The 20137-nt window shown below is 39.1% G+C and overlaps 1 long non-coding RNA gene across 1 annotated transcript; it reads right to left on the bottom strand.

Moving 5' to 3' along the window:
• Positions 1 to 16885: 16885 nt before the first annotated feature.
• Positions 16886 to 17683, bottom strand: LOC117507574. Its single transcript, XR_004559758.1, has 2 exons — positions 17177 to 17683; positions 16886 to 16924 (listed from the first exon to the last, which is right to left on the bottom strand). It is a non-coding gene; the product is annotated as an uncharacterized LOC117507574 (long non-coding RNA).
• Between the last annotated feature and the right edge of the window lie 2454 nt (positions 17684 to 20137).

The raw sequence follows: 20137 nt of genomic DNA, 5'->3' as shown, positions 1-20137 counted from the left end.
AGTTCCACGCCCAAACAGTTGGTGGCGGTAATCTGCTGTGTTGGATTGCAAGCCACCGATAATTTCCAAAGAAGAAGAAGGGTTTTTTTTTTTGTTTTTTTGTTTTTGTTTGTTTGTTTGTTTAGGTTTTGAAATATCTTAAGTCATATTTTGGGGGACTGTTGATGGTTTTCCTCAAGCTTTGCTTTGTTGTGGACAATAAAAGTTATGAGTTGCATTTTTCCTCCAGTAATCATGCATTAAGTGGAGATAACAGGTGAAGCTCCCAGCTGCTAGGGATGCTGACGCCGTTAGCATACAGACGTGAGTTTAACTCTCTGCAAGTCGAAACTGTTTCAGCTTGTTCTGTCTGTCAGTGACTCCACACACTGTACGTTTGAGCATTACCCCTGCTCACAGGGAACCTTTATTCAGAGGCTGGCTCGACAATACAGCATTACTCAGCCTGTGTAACACTAACTCATCTGGGTCCCAACCAAGAACATAAAAGCAATTCCTATTGCTACATCCCTTTTCTTTTCAAAACAAAGTATTCTTTGTAATTCATTATTCAAAGCAGTGTTGTTCTCCATTTACCTGAGCTATCAAAACAGCATATATTTGCTACTTATTTACATCATAGTACAAAACAATGTTCTTTCAGTGTTTGAAATTGAAATTGGAAATTGGAGTAGTAATCCACAATGAGTAGGTACTCTCTGTTCTCAAATGTGAACAGGTCCGTTCCAACGTTAACCCACGGTCGAGTAGTGATCACATGTGGCTGTAGTGTCTCTATTTGTTGTTTTGTGTCCACAGCTCAAAATGTGTCACAACTGGCAACATGCTTTTCGATATGGTTATTCATTCCGTGCCATTAAACACAGTCTCTTGCCCTCCTGAGTCATCCCTCCGTCCGCAGGTGAGAAGAGTGAATCTGCTGACTGATGTCCTTTTGGAGTGAGTCTGGGATTACAACTCTCTCACCCCTGAAAACTAGTCCATTTTTGGCACTCGGTTCATCCTGCAAAGAGTAAAAGTTACTTATTTCCACGGGGAGATCTTTTTAATCTTTTGGCCAGCCTTGTTGGATTGTTTTGATCAGAGTCTGTAATTTTGGGTCTGACCCAGTTGCTGTGCGTATGTCGTCCATTCTTTCAGCTGAGATTGGTACGTAATCAACCGTGTTGATACATTCAGTCTCCAATTCTGTCTGAGTTTTTTTTTGCGTTTTGCAGGTAAGCTCTACTCGAAGTGTCAGCAAGTAGCATGTCACGTCCAGGCACATAAATGATGTTCAAATCATATTTTTGTAATCTCAGTAGCATGCTTTGCAGTCTCTTAGAGCATTTATCAGTGGTTTTTTTGATGAAAGTCCATGGGTTAAAGCAATAAATTTTCATCCAACTGAAATTTTTTTCCTGGCAATGCCAGCAATTCCTTAAAATGTGGCATAGTGGGGCCACACACTCTTTTTTTTTTTTTTTCCTCAATAAATACAATAAACACATTATACAGTATACAAATCTATTCTAAATAGCCTCTAAGGAGAGAGAGACAAAGCATAACAAGAATGCAAAACCTAAACATAAACGTACATAAAAGGGTGGTGGGGGGTGGGGTGTAGTCTTGATTCTGGGGGGTTCTGCGGGATCTCCCCAAGAACATTTTTAAAAGAGCCAGTCAAATTTTGTGTATTCTGGTTAATTTTAATATGTATGAAGGCCTGTAAAACAAAGAAAACCCACTTCAAACTGTGACGTAAAATCACAGTATTGATTATGGGGGGTGTCGGGGATCTCCCCCAGAATTTTTTTTTTTTTTTTTTTAAAGACCAAGTCAAATTTTGTATATTCTGGTGAATGTTGATGGGTATGAAGCCCTCTGAAACAAAGAAAACTCACTTCGATCTGTTAAGTAAAAACACAGTACTGATTATGGGGGGTCTAGGGGATCTCCCCCAGAAATTTTTTAAGAGCAAGTCAAATTTTATATATGCTGGTGAATATTAATGGGTATGAAGCCCTCTGAAATAAAGAAAAGTCACTTCAAACTGTCAAGTAAAAATTCTTTGTCTTCTGTAGTATTTTGATCGGTTCTATTCCGGTAAATGCGCCAAAAGGGTGCTGTGTTGCTGGCTGTACAGTCAATAAAATACAAAATTAGGGCCTAAAGCAACTGACAACATTGTTTTGCTGTGTACAAAGTAACACCGTCACTCGTTTTGAAAACGCATGCGCACTGAGAAACTCAAAACTGGGTTACTCATATTTAATCGGTAAAATGCTCTCACTCATAAAACAAACTCGGGCTGCAACTAACGATTATTTTAGTAATGGATTAATCGGTCGAATTATTTTTTTGATTAATCGTTTTTTGTTTTTTACTTGTGAGTTTTGCCATTATTTCTTTAAGTGAGTTATGATTAAAAGGCCTTTATCACGCAGCATCAACATTTGACCTTGTAACAAAGTTATGATGTTATATTCTCGTCAAAAACATACCTGGAGTAGTGTTTTGTTTTATGTTGCACATACATACATCACAGACACACCACAAAGAGGTTTCCGTCAGGTTTCACCCTTTTATGAGCCTTTTTCGATGCCTACAGAAACCACTGACAACATATTACAGCAAGAGTCCACTAAAGTATTTTAAAGGCCTGACTAAAGTGTAATATGTGATTTTTAATAAGATATTTTCATGAAAAAATATTCTTGTGTAAAACACAGCTTAGATGTGGTTTGACCAAAACAAATTGTCATTAAACTTAAATAAAACAGGGATGAAGTAGAGGTGTAAGAGTCACTAGGTGTTCACAGGAAACAGTTATTTATTTATTTATGTTCATTGTTAGGTTGTTTTATCTTTTCTGTTGTTTTGTTTTATCAGGTTCTTTTTGTCTGTTTCTCTAAAATTGTATTGTAGCATTATTAGTTATTATTGCTATTATTGTTGTTGCTGCTATTATTATTATTATTAATATATAAATAAAAATTACAATTTGTAATATATCTGACTCTTTTACAACAAACACTGAGCCATTAGTTATTATACAGAAAACAAATGCACAGAAACGTGCTGAGATGCAAACAGCCTAATGCTAACTTTAACGTTGAGAACGCCATAGACATGCTAACGTGTTAGCATCGGCCCTATTTTTAAGTTATAAAATACATCTATCAACTGTTTCAGAAGACCGTAACAGGTCGGTTTAACATAAAAAGGTAAATATTATGCCCTTGGACCCCAGAGGGTTAAATAATAATTTTTTAACTATCAAGTAATCAAAGAAAATAGCACAGTGCTGTTTCATATTTCTTTATATTTTAAGAAATATATTTCTTGTCCCACATCAGAAGTTTAAACATTTGCTGAATGAATGAATCTACCATTACTACATGTAAACATTACTAATCATGCTATTTCATTTGTCTAAATATAAAGTTTTCTAATGTAAGAAGTTTTTTTTTCCTTCAAAATGTACAGTAATCAGAAATTAATCTTAAAGTAAAAACACATTTGTAAGGAATGAGGCTCTTAACCAGATGCTTCTGTTGCCAGACAACTTCACACATCTGTAATTGGTTTGTTTACTGTCTGTATATAATTTTTCTTAAATGCATAAAAAGTTTGCAAATTTAAGAATTTGAAAACAGAGATGATCAATACCTCCAAAGCTCCTGCCAAAATGAGGAAAACTCAGAAGTGAGTGAAGATTGGACAGGTTTGTGCCATAAATACTTCTATTGTTCCATTTGAATTGACACTGAGAATCATTATTATTTGGGTTCTTTGAATTGCCATTTCTTTTAATTTAAATTTAATTAGCTTATAATGCGCCAAATCACAGCAAAAGCCGTCTCAAGGCGCCTTACATAAAACAAGTCAACATAAAATTTAATAAATAATTAAAAATTAATACAAAAATTCAAATACATAAATAAAAACAGAAGTAAAAGAATAAAACAAATAAAAATAAGAACTATTCATAAGAAAGAATAAAAATAGGTTTTGAGTCTTGACTTAAAAATGTCCACGGACTCCGACTGCCTCACGGTCGCAGGAAGACTGTTCCACAGGGTGGGTGCACGATACGAAAAGGCTCTTTGACCTGCTGACTTCTTCTTCACCCTGAGAACACAGAGAAGTCCCGCATCCTGCGACCGCAAAGCCCAGGCCGGCACGTAGAGTTCCACCAGATCAGCCAGATAAGATGCCACCAGTCCATGAACAACCTTATAAGTCAATAGCAAAACCTTAATCTGCTGTCACAGAGACAGGGAGCCAGTGCAAAGATACCAAAATGGGTGTCAGCCATGGACAGGATGGGGCGGATTCTCGCTATATTTCTCAGATGGAAAAAAGCAGTCCTAGTAACATCCCTGATGTGGACGTCAAAAGACAATGTGGGATCAAAAGTTACCCCAAGGTTCCTCATTTTGTCTGTATGATGTATGACACACGAACCCAGGCTGAGCGCCAGCTGATCAAGCTGATGCCGATGTCTCGCTGGACCAAGAACCATCATTTCAGTCTTATCAAATTTTAAAAGTAGGAAGTTACTAGACATCCAACTTCTCACTGATAGAAGACAGTCCTCCAGGGATTTATAGAAGTGAGATTTCCCGCAGTTATCGACATGTACAACTGAATATCATCAGCATAACAATGAAAGGCAATCCCAAAACTCCACAGTATACGCCCAAGGGGTGTGACATACAGGGAGAAAAGCAAGGGGCCTAAAACAGATCCCTGTGGAACCCCAAATCTCATGTCAGCAAGGTCAGAGGTAGTGCCATTATACAAGGCACATTGAGAACGACTGGACAGATATGACGTCAACCAGACAAGGGCACTTCCAGTAATCGCAAAAAAATTCTCCAACTTATCGAGCAAAATATGATGATCCACGTTATCAAACACAGTACTGAGCTGTAACAACACCAAAACCGTAGTGGTGTCTGAGTCCATTGCTCGCAGAAGATCATTCACTACTTTAGTGAGCGCTGTCTCTGTGGTGTGATATTTCCTAAAAGCAGACTGCAGCGACTCAAAAAGATCATTCTCAGTGAGGTGGTCTACAAGCTGCCGTAAAACCACCTTTTCTAAAATTTTGGAACAGAATGATAGATTTGATATCGGCCTGTAATTTTACTAACTGTTACAGTGTAGTTTTCTGAACCACCATGTATGTTTTTTCGACTAAAGGCCAGTAGCACAATACAAGTTGTGTGAAAAGACTGGGGTGGAAAAATTGACCTGACCCAACAAAAAAAATATTTTTTTGGAGCTTTTATTGGTGGGTAAATAGACCAGAAAATGCACCAGGTTGCATCTGTCATCTCTTTAGTTTGTTGTAATTTTTGTCAAAAATTTAAGCTTTTTTTATGGCCCACTTTCATCACTGACTATGGAAATTTTCCTTGGTAACTTGGTAGCACTAATAGAGGTGTAAAACTCTGGCTTTAGAAAGTAAAAGCCCTGCTATGTATTGCTTCTACCTGTGCACTTAAAACGGGTGATCTCAATAATTAGCTCATACACCTATCTGAAGAATTGAACTTAACACAATCAGCTGTTTTTTAGGAAAATGGAACAAATATGTGGTTGGTCTTATACTTTCTGAAGCCAGAGTTTTACACCTCTGGCTGACTTTCCAACCACGTGTGATATGTCAACCCAAATAGTGTAAATGTGGAAGTGTGCAGAAATGTGGGTTTGCAAAAGAGAGAGAGAGGCTGTGATGGAAGTCTGGTCCCAGAAACAGTCTTTGTTAACAGAAGTATCTTTGGTTCATATCAGTCCAATTAGCCTGTAACAAAAGTTGACTCGCGTCCTTGAAACTCAAGTGCGTTCCTGTTGATGTTCATAACTGAAAATGTCTGCTCACACAAATATGTGAATCTAAAAAAACTTCAGCATTTTCTTTATCTATCTGGTTCCTCTTTTTTGGTCTTGAAGGCTTTTGATGTAAAGCAGCTCTTCTGCTACGTTCATGTCATTGTCAGAGCCTTAAAAAAACTGATTGGTGTCAGATGAATCTGTGCTTTAATTTCACGTCCGCTCCTCAGTTGTCTTTTTAATATCAGGTGATGTGTCTTCAGTCCTCTGTGCCACAGTGTTATGAGCCAAACAAACATCAGAAATTTGTTGCTTCTTCTCAGGGCAAATGTTCTCCACCAATGGTGTGACACAGTTTTGGTTAAATTCCACCTGTCAAAGGTTTGTCATGTTTTGCATATGAACTTGGCCACTTCCCAGCTGATTTGGTGATGTTTTCATAATATCTCCACTCGAGGTAAGCGGCTCTGCACCCTCACTGAAAACCGTCTGATCTATGAACTGCCTCAACTTCGTGACTCGTCTGACTGTTTGCCAAGACCACTTTCAGGCCGAATGACAGTTATTCTCTGTGGGCTCCGTTTCCTCCCACGGCCACTCAGTTTTTGTTTTGACAACCACTAAGTTTCTGAAGAAAATCAAGACAATGGATCCAACACATCTTGTTGGTTTATTGCTGGATGCTGCCTCACTGTGATGTTGATCTTAAATTTAAATCCCACTGCTCTTAAAAAGTTTTCAGTCTTCCATTCAGCGGTAGGAACCAAAAAAAAAAAAAAAAAAATTGGTCCTCCCTGCCTTCACTGCGCATGCGTCATTTTGGACCTCAGCAGCTTGTCTGAGACAAACTATCTTCACTCAAATCAATCAAATGAATTAATGGGATTATTATCCATCAGATAACAAGGTAAAACCTCTTAAATCATTCTGAAGTCAGTTTTAAGCAGAAACGAGGAGAAATTCGGTGACCCTTTGAAATGACCAGTGGTGGACACAGCTAACCAAAAAGTTAGCTTTGATAACCGTTAATCCGCTAACTCAAAAGTCAACTTTTATAAAGCTAAACCGATAAAGTCCTATAAAATTTAGCGGAAATTACAGCTAAAAGCTAAATTGATAACTTTCAGTATTGGCTCCAGTCCACTGGCAGCTATCCAGTTGTTAAGCACGTGATAAATCTGTTTCCAGGTCCAAAGACCTTCAAGTTTACAATTAAAGTTACATCTGTATGATCCTTTTTAAGGATCTACAGTTTAAGTTTAGTTTATGTTTAAAGTGTGCGCAGACCTCCGTGTGTCCTTTCTCCCCCTTTGTTAACCGCATTCACCTGTTTCTAAGTAAGATAAAACTTAAATAAATCATTATCTAAAACTCATAAACTTAAATAATAAAACTTTTTTCTTTTACTTGATATATTTTATTATGCACAGGTAAAATATACATATCTGTTAATAAAAAAAATGAATTCAGAATTTAGAGTGATTTGGGGATTAAAATTATTTTAGTTATTTTCAATGGGGGAAATTCATTTGAAATATGAGCAGATTGGCTTACGAGCTTGGTCACGGAACAAATTAAACTCATGAATCAAGGTTCCACCGTACTACTAAAATGTTTTTATGCTTTTCATCACGTTAATAAGAGACTGCATCCATGAGACCCTGAATAAAACAAATATTACCAATGAATGACATGAACAGGAAGCGACCGCAGCTCACAGCAAGTCCCATTGAAAATAACGGAGAAACGACCTGAGCTTCTGACATTTTTACATAAAACAAATGCAGTAACAATGTCTAAAGCCCAGTTAATATATTCAGGAAAGTTTTAGGCACAATATACAAAGAGTTTTATGTTGCGATGTTAATGCTGTTGTCCGTGTGCAACAGTTTAAGTGCAGCGCAATCAGAGCATCTCAGTGCAGTTCTCAGTGTAAATGACAGCGTGCCTTTTTTTTTTTTTTTTGGTGGACCCGGAAGTTGAAAATCACATGATGCGTTACATCACACTTAACAACCAGATTGAGCCAGCACTTCTATCTCAGATCAGCCTTCTCTCAGCAAAAGAGACCTAGTGACCAGAGAGAAGAGAGAAAAAAAGAAAAAAAAATGTCTTTTTCACACCATACAGACTTACATGCTATCACGGGAGTCATGCACAGGCAGACAGTTTTGACTTATGGTTAAAATTTTAAACAAACTAATTCTGAACAAGTTATTGAAATTAATGTCACCTCTGTCATTTTACAAGCTAAAATATCAGCGACATGTTTTAGTTTTAAAGTACTACAGTAATTTTGAAGGTTTTGGCATTTAAAGACACACATGCCGCAATGCATTATGGGGAAATGAGTTTCCTGACATCGGGGCGGTTGTTCGGTAACCCACAAGTAACTGTAACGTGTGTGTGTGTGTTTGTGTTACAAATAAATCTGTATTTGTAAATATGTAATTTTTCATTTGAAAAAAAGACAATTTAAAAACTGAAAATTCTGTTTGTTAAGCAATTCAGCACTAAGAGAATGCGTGACAATGGAAGGAATCGCGATTTTTTTCCTCCCTCTTCCTTTCTTTCTGGTCATCAGCTCTTCTCTGCTGGTAGAGGATTGAGCGCTGCCACTCATACATGTCTGTCTGCTACAAAGCATGTAACAGGCAGACATTAAAATCGATGATTTCAGATTTTTAAATTGTTAAGCTTTATTCACTGTGTACATAAAAATATGTTGGCTGTCTTGAAGCGATCAGAACTAAATTTATCGGAAGCTAATTGGTCTGCTGATGGTTTCAAAGTTATCTGAAAAGCTAATCCGCTAACGAAAACGTTAGCTTCGATCATTAGCGGAGCTGTGCCTACCACTGGAAATGACCGACAAGCAGTGAACGCATCAGCTAGCAGCTCATGTAGCTGCAGCGCTCTGATCACTTCCTCCGTTTTTTATTATGAAATACTGCTGAATTTATGTGGAAATGGTTGTTATACAAAAGCTTCAAATATTGGTCTCTGAGATAGATGATGACTGGAGTGCAGTTTTAAGCAGAAACGAGGTGATAATCAGTGAAACGTGGCTGATGACACGTGCAGTGAAGACAGGGCGAGTCGATGTTGAGGGGGGACCGTTTGGTTGGCGACACCGCCATTAAAAACACATCTCCAAAAACACTTCTTTCACCTAGAGCAGTGATTTTCAACCTTTTTTGAGCCGCGGCACCCTTTTTGTATTTACAAAATCCTGCGGCACACCACCAACCAAAATAATATTATAATGCTATTACCTCTGGTTTTGCGCAGAACCCAATTATTGCAGTAGAAAATTGATACAGAAAACACGGCATTTCGAAAATCCTCAAGCATTTTGCACTCTGATCTCAAGTAGGGCTGTCACGATTACGAATTTCTGGAGACGATTAATTGTCAGACAAATAATTGCGATTGACGAATATATTGTCTATTTTTTTTTCTTTTTCCCCCTTCTTTATATTCTACTATTGTAGTATAATTACACAACTCTGGAAGAACGTTTGGCTTCTGTGAGTGGAGAAACTGGGAATAGTGCAACATTTTTATTTTTATCTTCATTTTACATACAGTCCCAACTTTTTCTGATTTGTGGTTGTTTCTGTTGCATTTCTGAAATTGTTTCTCCTCATCAGTCACGTTTTGTGCTTAAACACTGCATTAAGCTCAAGATTGAACAAATAAATACCTTTGGAAAATAACAGCTGTTAAAGTTCAGAGTTCTCACCTGCTTTTTGTGATCTCTGCGTCTGAACATTGTTTTTTGTGGCTCAGTTCATTCATATATTCTCATTTTTTAAATATGTTTTTAAAGATATTTGACCATTTATTTAAATTCAGCATACGACGCGCACATGGTGTGAACAGGACGGTAACGGCAGAATCACACCTTTAGAGAAAGTTCAGAGAGAAGTAAAGGCAGCTTCATGTTTCCGTTTTGTTAACGTTCACTTGGTTTAAAATCCTCTCTCTGCTCTGCGCTCGCTGTGCACTGAACGTGTCGCGCCTGCATTCAGGAATCTCCCTCACCCACCCCCTTCCTCGCAGTCTGCAGCCTGTTAACTCCGCGCGCGCGCACACACAGGCACTGACACACACCAACAGCTCCGCATTTTAGACGGCTTTTGAAGGAGACGGCACTGTTTTAATCGGCCGTCAGCCTCCTTGTTATTGTCCCGCCTTAAGACGAGAGCGAGGCTGCAGCACGCGAGGCTGAGTCGTTTTATGCTTTATGGATAAAATAAATAATTCATGGTAATCGCGAATATGAAAAATACCCACGGCACCCCTGACGATCGGCACCCCGGTTGAGAATCACTGACCTAGAGGTCTTAAAATGGTCTTGTTATTCCTGCAGTATGTTGTAAATAATGTGTAACTGTGAATATGGAGTAAGGACGCTTTCAGAAAAGATGTGCACATAAAAGCAGCTATGCATGCATGTTTGTCTGTTGTTGTGCATGAATGACAATTTTGTAATTTCTTGAAAATGCCATTTCATACAGATATGTAGCGTGTATTTTGTCTGAGAATGTGATGAAATTAGTGACACATTTTAAAAATACAAATATGAAGTGTGCTTTTACGCTTGTGGTTTCTTTATAAATAGAAATCAAAGTCTGTGACTGTCAGTAATATGTCACAGGCATTATGTACAGTAGTGTTCAGAATAATAGTAGTGCTATGTGACTAAAAAGATTAATCCAGGTCTTAAGGCTATGAAATTGGGCTATTAGTAAAAAAAAAAAAAAAAAAGTAGAAAAATAATAGTAGCATCTGCTGTTGACGCTACAAACTCAAAACTATTATGTTCAAACTGCTTTTTTAGCAATCCTGTGAATCACTAAACTATTCAAGGGCATGTCCTCTCAGGCAACATGACCTCTTCAAGTATTTTGACATATCCAAACTGATCCATGATACCTGGTATGCGATATATAGGCTCAACACCATAGTAGGAGAAACATGCCCATATCATGATGCTTGCACCACCATGCTTCACTGTCTTCCTGTGAACTGTGGCTTGAATTCAGAGTTTGGGGGGTCGTCTCACAAACTGTCTGCGGCCCTTGGACCCAGAAAGAACAATTTTACTCTCATCAGTCCACAGAATATTCCTCCATTTTTCTTTAGGCCAGTTGATGTGTTCCTTGGCAAATTGTAACCTCTTCTGCACGTCTTTTATTTAACAGAGGGACTTTGCGGGGGATTCTTGCAAATAAATTAGCTTCACACAGGCATTTTCTAACTGTCACAGCACTTACAGGTAACTCCAGACTGTCTTTGATCATCCTGGAGCTGATCAATGGGTGAGCTTTTGCCATTCTGGTTATTCTTCTATCCATTTTGATGGTTGTTTTCCATTTTCTTCCACACGTCACTGTTTTTTTTTTGTTTTTTTTTTGTCCAGTCTAAAGCATTAGAGATCATTGTAGATGAACAGCCTATAATTTTTTGCACCTGTGTATAAGGTTTCCCCTCTCTAATCAACTTTTTAATCAAACTACGCTGTTCTTCTGAACAATGTCTTGAACGTCCCATTTTCCTCTGGCTTTCAAAGAGAAAAGCATGTTCAACAGGTGCTGGCTTCATCCTTAAATAGGGGACACCTGATTCACACCTGTTTGTTCAACAAAATTGATGAACTCACTGACTGAATGCCACACTACTATTATTGCATGGGTTAAAGTTCTCCGTCACCACGACGGATTTCCGTCATTTGGAAAATTTAACCACACATACACGCACATGTTGTCATATGTGTTTGGGGGCCGAAATATGATAGTCTCACTGTCAAAGCAACATCTCATTCTGCGCTAATCAAAGCAGCAGCAATGTCAGTGTGGACTGCGGAGGAAGGGACTGTGTGAATTTTCACTCCTCTCCGCTCTGTTTACTGCTTGCCATGAGCCACAGTCCTTGTCTTCCCTGTCCGGGGAGGGGGGGGGGGGCGGTATCAGTCGGACCTGTGGCCCGGAGGACCAACACCCAGCTGCTAACTGACGGTGGCAGCAGCAGAGAACAAGTCACTTGGAAGAAAAGCGCTTAATCAGTGAAGTTCCACAAAAACCATACATGAAGGATATATATTTTTTTCTTTCCTTTTTTACACGAGGGGTCATAACTTCAGCTTATGGGTGAGCCCATGTGACACCGGTAACACCGCGCGCATTTGAAGGAACGAGTCTCGTTTCACATAACGGAGGACATTATCTTTAACTTCATTTGATGAAGTGGCAGATATTAATGATCCAGTCCGGCTCTGAGGGTTGGCTGCCCCTCGGAAAAGCCACGTTAATGAGGAACGAATAAAACTCCGGTGGGACACAGTGGACGAGCCTCGTTTATTGATCGCACCAAAGTCCTGGTTAATGACTTTAATCCACAAAAGGTGAGTCACGATTGATATCTTTAAATGGCTTTGATGAAGTTTACGTGCGGTGCGCTACGTTTGTTTTACGAGTGACAGCATTTTACCGTTTAAATGTGAATAAGCCAGTTTCAAGTTTCTCAGTGCGCATGCAACATTTGACTTGTTCTTTTAAAGAGATCCCCCCCCCAGAATAAATACTGTGTTTTTACTTGACAGTTTGAAGTGACTTTTATGTTTCAGAGGGCTTCATACCCATTAAAATTCACCAGAATACACTAAATTTGACTTGCTCTCTTAAAAAATTTCTGGGGGAGATCCCCAGACACCCCCCCCCTCCAGAATCAATAGTTTTTATTTCACAGTTTGAAGTGAGTTTTGTTTCAGAGGGCTTCATACCCATTAAAATTCACCAGAATACAAAAAATTTGACTTGCTCTTTAAAAAATGTTCTAGGGGAAGTACCCCCAGACCCCCCAGAATCAGGACCCCCCCACCACCCTTTTATGTACCTTTATGTTGAGGTTTTGCATTCTTGTTATGCTTTGGCTCTCTCTCTGTCTGTCCTTAGAGGCTATTTAGAATAGATTTGTATACTGTATAATATGTTTATTGTATTTATTGAGGAAAAAACAGTGTGTGCCCCCACTACGCCACATTTTAGGAAATTACTGGCATTGATTTTTGCCAGGAAAACATTTCAGTCAGATGAAAATTTATTGCTTTAACCCATGTATTATTGTGAACACCCCCTTTTCTACTTTTTTTTTTTTTTTTTTTTAACTAATAGCCCAATTTCACAGCCTTAAGAGTGTGCATATCATGAATGTTTAGTCTTGTTGGATTTGTGAGAATCTGCTGAATCTACTGGTACCTTGTTTCCCATGTAACAATAAGAAATATACTCAAAACCTGGATTAATCTTTTTAGTCACATAGCACTACTATTATTCTGAACACTACTGTATAAAGTAGAAGATATATTAATTCCACATACTGTGCATGCATTCATCTCATGCAACCATTCAACTTCGTGGTGGCAGGATGGCTGATGGAAGAAATACCACCGGTGTGTTCTCTCTATCTTGCTCTCTTTTATCCTGAGGACCACAGTGGAAACAGGTTTCTATGCTTTATTCTATTCTCGGCAATTCACCAAAGTGCTGAACACAGCTGCAGATGAAGATTAAACAAAGATCCTCATATCCCAAAATAAAACCAATTAAAAACACAAAAGAATTGAAGTACAGCAAGCAGAAATTATGAAAAGATTAAAAACCATGAAAGTAATTACAGGCAATAGAAAATATGTTTTAAAAATAGTCTTGAAGCCACATTTCAAGTGCCAACAGGCACCCTGTTCCACAAGATACAAGCACGGCAAGAAAAGGTTCCGAAGCCTGCTGACTTATTTTTAACCACTGGGACACAGAGTACGTCTACATCCAAGGACCACAGGGCATGAGGAGGCACATAAGGCTGAACAAGTTAAGTAAAATATTTGAGTTTATGACCATTTAGAGCCTTTATATGTCAGCAACAAAACACTGAAATCTGCTCTTCAAGTCACATGGAGCCAATGAAGGGAAGCCAGAAGCGCTGTGATCAAGTCTCCTGGTTTTCATCAAAAGTCGAGCAGCATCCTATAATATTATGTGACAATCCAGAATATAAAGCATTACAAGTGTCAGTTGTGGAAGACAAAGATGTGAATTAAAATTTGTGAAATTTAAAACAAATCCTGATGTACATTTCCACTTTATCAGTTCCATCAGTGCAATAACTTACTGTCATCAGGTCAAACTCACCACTCTGATACTTTATTTCAGTGAGTGTTGTTCTAACATTTATTGCTAATTTGTTTCTTTACAGATATGCAGCCGTTGTTGGTGACGAAAGAACTGAGTGTTGAACAGGAGGACATTAAAGAAGAAAAGCTGTTTATAAGTCAGAAGGGAGAGCAGCTTCAGCAGCTGGAGGAGGCAGATCTCACAAAGTTTGGTTTCACTGTCATCCCTGTGAAGAGTGAAAATGATGAAAAACCAGAGTTATCACAGCTTCATCAAAGCCAAAGTGATGAGAGCACAGAGGCTGAGCCTGTAGCCAGCAGCTCGTTTGTACACAGAACACTGACAGCAGAAGCTGATGGAGAGGACGATGAAGGACCACAACCAGCCAGCAACTCAGGTCCAAACAGTCATTTACAACCAGATACCAGTGGCAGGAGTTCAGACAGTTCTGGAACTGAGACTGATGACAGTTATGACTGGAAACAGACCAGAGAATTTAGATCACATTTTAACTGTCAAAAAATATCAATATCGTTAGTTCAAGCAATTGCAATATTGCTGAGAAAAAGTTTGTTTATTCTAAAGCATCTGGACCCATGAACAACCCAGAGCAACACAAGGGGAGGCAAACAAGCAGAAAACCATTTAGCTGTTCTGATCAAGTGAAAAGATGGAAACAAAAGGACACTCTGACCAAAGGCATGATAATTCATGCAGGACAAAAACAATTTGGCTGTGCTGAATGTGGTCGAAGATTTGGACAAAAGAATGACCTGAAAAGACACATGGTCATTCATACAGGACAAAAACAATTTGGCTGTCCTGAATGTGGTCGAAGATTTGGACAAAAGAACGACCTGAAAAGACACATGGTCATTCCTGAAAGCACAAATGAACAATTGGAACACCACCATCACCCTCAATCACACAGAGGGACAAATAACAATCCCAGACGTACGAGTTCAGAGAGGGATACTTCAAGGAGACAGCCTTTCACCTCTCTTATTCTGCTTAATCATGGACCCGCTCAGCAAGATCCTGAAGGAGCAAGACATTGGATATGACTTAAGTAAAGACAAGGGAAAGGAAAACCAAAAACTTGTGAACCATCTGTTGTTCATGGATGATTTGAAAATCTATGCCAACACAAAAAACGGACTCACTCAACTCGTGGAAACTGCCCATAAGTTCTCAAAAGACATTGGCATGGAATTTGGACTGGATAAATGCTCAAAATGCACAATGACAAAAGGAAAAAAGACAAAACCGAAAACATACAATTGGATGAAGGGAGCTACATTGCAGACCTGGCTGCAGACTCCACATACAAATACTTGGGAATTGAACAAAGTAATTCAATTGAACACAAGAAAATGAGAACAAAAACAACAAAAGAATACCTAAACCGCTTAAAAAAGATCTGCAAAACACAACTGACACCAAAAAATAAAATCACAGCCATAAACCAGTTTGCAATACCAGTGGTGACCTATGGATTTGGCATAGTGAACTGGCCACAATACGAACTTAACAAATTGGACACAAAAACCAGAAAAATGCTCACCCTCCACAAAATCACATACAGAAATCAGTGCATGGACAGAATATACCTACCTCGCAGAGAAGGAGGTATGGGTCTTACTGAAATCAACCAGGCCTACAGAGCATCGATAATAAGTATTGGCCAGTACTTAAAGAGCTCTGAAGAAGAAATCATAAAAACGGTCACACAACACCACGAGGCCATAAGTGAACGGACCTCAATCACTAAACTGGCAAAAAACTTTGGCGGAGAACTTCTACAAGAGAGAAAAAGCAACAGTCTCACGCCTGCAACAAAACTTGCAAGACAGACCAGAGAACAATACTGCAAAAAGAAGGAAAACATCGAGTGGAAAGATGGAAACAACACAAAAGAGCCGGACGTTTCCAAGAAGAACTCGAAAAGGAATACATCGACAAAGTTGGATCAATGCAGTGGCTAAAAAATGGAAAACTTGGTTTTGATGGAGAAAGAATTCTGATTGGAGCACAAGATCAGGGACTTCTAACTAATGGCTTCAAAAAAATGGCAGGGATCTCACAAAATGATAAATGCCGATTCTGTCATACAGCTGTTGAGAGTGTAAACCATCTAACATCAGCATGCCAGATCCTCATGGCAGATGGGCATTATACATCCAGACATAACAAGATCTGTCAATATCTCCACTGGAAGATCTGCAAGGAACTGGAGTTGGAAGTCAAAGAACATGTCTGGGAGCACGAGCCAACACCAGTCTCATCCAATGGAAAAATAACGATCTTCTACGACAAAGAGATCCCAGCAGGAAGACACATAGAAGGAGGTGCAATCAAACCTGATATTGTCATCTGGAACAAGCAAGAGAAAACAGCCAAAATCATTGATGTGACAGTCCCCAATGACTACGGCCTGAATCGAGCTGAAAGGGGAAAGATCTCAAAATACCAAGACCTAAAAAATGACCTAAGAACAACATGGTCATTGAAAGACATCGATATCATTCCAGTTGTGGTAGGAGCAACAGGCCTGATGAAGAAGAACCTGAAGAAATACCTTGAGGCAATCCCCGGTCACCCAAGTGCACATGAGGTGCAGTTGTCTGCGATTAAGGGAACAATCACCATCTTGAAGAGAGCCCTTGGATACAATGCCAGATCTGGTTAAGATAACTATAGAACCTAGGATGCAACTTTAGACCCCAGGTTTGGGACCCATTGCATTCTACTAAAAAAACATCAAAGATAAATGAAAAAACAAAAGACAAAAACAATTTGGCTGTCCTGAATGTGGTCGAAGATTTGGACAAAAGAACGACCTGAAAAGACACATGGTCATTCATACAGGACAAAAACAATTTGGCTGTTCTGAATGTAGTCGAAGATTTGGACAAAAGGGCAACCTGAAAAGACACATGACAATTCATGCAGAACAAAAACGATTTGGCTGTTCTGAATGTGGTCAAAGATTTGGACTAAAGAGCTACCTGAAAAAACACATGATAATTCATTCAGGACACAAACCATTTGGCTGTTCTGAATGTGGTCAAAGATTTGGACTAAAGGGCAATCTGAAAACACACATGATAATTCATTCAGGACACAAACCATTTGGCTGTTCTGAGTGTGGAAAAAGATTTGGACAAAAGAGCTACCTGACAAAACACATGCTAATTCATTCAGGACTAAAACAGTTTGGCTGTTCTGAATGTGGTCAAAGATTTGGACAAAAGAGCAACCTGAAAAAACACATGATTATTCATACAGGACAAAAACGATTTGGCTGTCCTGAATGTGCTCGAAGATTTGGACAAAAGAATGACCTGAAAAAACACATGATAGTTCATACAGGACACAAACCATTTGGCTGTTCTGAGTGTGGTAAAAGATTTGGACAAAAGAGCTATCTGACAAAACACATGATAATTCATACAGGACAAAAACCATTTGGCTGTTCTGAGTGTGGTAAAAGATTTGGACTAAAGAGCAATCTGAAAACACACATGATAATTCATTCAGGACACAAACTATTTGGCTGTTCCGAGTGTGGAAAAAGATTTGGACTAAAGAGCAATCTGAAAACACACATGATAATTCATTCAGGACACAAACTATTTGGCTGTTCTGAGTGTGGTAAAAGATTTGGACTAAAGAGCTCCCTGAAAAAAAACATGATAATTCATACAGGTTCAAAAGACCAAGGAAACACAGCGAACCAATAGGTACAAACATCATCTAAATGGCTGACAGGAATTATAGCTGATGCAATTTATAAACATCTTGACTCTGGTGGCTCCTTAGAAAATGAACAGTAAGGTTGCATGAGGAAAAGATTAAGAGCCAAAGGTCAGTTATTGATAAATAAAGCTACCATGGAGGACTGCAAAAAAAAAGAACAAACCTTAACACTGCTTTGATTGATTACAAAAAGGCATTTGACAGCATGCCACACTCCTTGATAATGAGGTGCCTGGAACTCTACAACATCAATGAGGAAATAAGATCTTTCCTGAGGACACAAATGAACAAGTGGAACATCACCATCACCCTAAACCACACAGAGGGACAAATAATAATCCCAGACATACGAGTTCAATCAATCAATCAATCAATTTTTTTATATAGCGCCAAATCACAACAAACAGTTGCCCCAAGGCGCTTTATATTGTAAGGCAAGGCCATACAATAATTATGTAAAACCCCAACGGCCAAAACGACCCCCTGTGAGCAAGCACTTGGCTACAGTGGGAAGGAAAAAACTCCCTTTTAACAGGAAGAAACCTCCAGCAGAACCAGGCTCAGGGAGGGGCAGTCTTCTGCTGGGACTGGTTGGGGCTGAGGGAGAGAACCAGGAAAAAGACATGCTGTGGAGGGGAGCAGAGATCGATCACTAATGATTAAATGCAGAGTGGTGCATACAGAGCAAAAAGAGAAAGAAACAGTGCATCATGGGAACCCCCCAGCAGTCTACGTCTATAGCAGCATAACTAAGGGATGGTTCAGGGACACCCGATCCAGCCCTAACTATAAGCTTTAGCAAAAAGGAAAGTTTTAAGCCTAATCTTAAAAGTAGAGAGGGTGTCTGTCTCCCTGATCTGAATTGGGAGCTGGTTCCACAGGAGAGTAGCCTGAAAGCTGAAGGGGTATGACTTAAGTGGAAGCAGAGGAAGGAACAAAAAAAAAATTGTGAGCAACTATCTGCTGTACATGGATGATTTAAACATCTTTGCCGACTCCAATCAGAGACAGATTCCATAAGTTCTCCAAAGACATTGGTATGGAATTTGGACTGGATAAATATTCTAAATGCACAATCAGAATAGGTAGGCAGGACTTAAGCAGCAGAAAACATACAGTTGCATGAGGGGAGCTACATTGAAGATTTGGTTGAGGATTCCACATACAAATACTTGGGAATTCAGGAAAATGCAGCAATAAAACATAAAAAAAATGAATAAGAAAGTAACACAAGAATACCTAAACTGCTTAAAAATGATCAAATTGGAGTTAACACCAACAAACAAGATCACAGCCATAAACCAGTTTACAGTACCAGTGGTGACATATGGGTTTGGCATGGTAGACTGGCCACAGCATGAGCTTAATAAGTTGGATACGAAAGCCAGGAAGATGCTCACTCTCCACAAAGTCACATACAGAAATCAGTGCATGGACAGAATATATCTCCCTCACAGAGAAGGCGGTCTGGGTCTCACTGAAATCAACCAGATGGAGATGGAAGTAAAGGAAAACATCTGGGAGCATCAGCCAGCACCAGTCTCATCCAACAGAAAAGTAACTGTATTCTACCTGATAAGTCACTTGGAACAAGCATGAGAAAACAACCAAAATCATCAATGTGACACTCCCCAATAACTATGGCATGAATCAAGCTGAAAGGGGAAAGATCACAAAATACCAAGACGTCAACAATGACCTACGAACAACATGGTCATTGAAAGACATCGATATCATACCAGTGGTGGTGGGGGCAACAGGCCTTATGAAGATGAACCTGAAGAAATACTTTGAGGCAATCCTGGCCACCCAAGAGAGCCCTTGGATCCACTGCCAATAATGTTTAGGGTGGAACTATCGACCCCAGGTCTGGGGCCCGTTGCATTCTATTAAAATGAAATCCAACAGAAATAAAACAGGTGGCTCAGTGTGACTGAAGATTTAGACTAAAAGGTTGTGTGAAGGTGTGATGTGTTTGGATGTTCATGGTGTTTAACCTGTCAGCAAGGTGTTGCAGTAGTCGATGTGTGAGATGGTGTCTGTCAGGAGTCCTGATGCATGCTGGGATACTTTCTGATTCTATGTTTGATGTAATGTCTTATTGCTGACATTGTAAAATTTGGGTGAAATATAGACTTTTTAGGTTAATATGTCATGGACATGAACGCGCAAAGCTCTTCAGCATCTCACCATGTCATTTAGGTCCTTCAGACTTTTTTTTTTTTTTTTTGATTAAATGCTTCGGTGGAGCATGGGCATGACAAACCTTTCATCTTCTGATGACCCCCGTCTTTTTAAACATTTTTTTTTTTGTTTTTGCCTTTCATCTTCTGGGGGAGCCCCCCGGATCCCCAGTCTTTAACTTTTTTTTCTTCTTT

This window comes from Thalassophryne amazonica, chromosome 3 (genome assembly GCF_902500255.1).
Source record: "Thalassophryne amazonica chromosome 3, fThaAma1.1, whole genome shotgun sequence".
Lineage (NCBI taxonomy): Eukaryota > Metazoa > Chordata > Actinopteri > Batrachoidiformes > Batrachoididae > Thalassophryne > Thalassophryne amazonica.
Note: the sequence above shows the minus strand (reverse complement) of the source record. Positions and strands in the feature narration are given on the sequence as shown.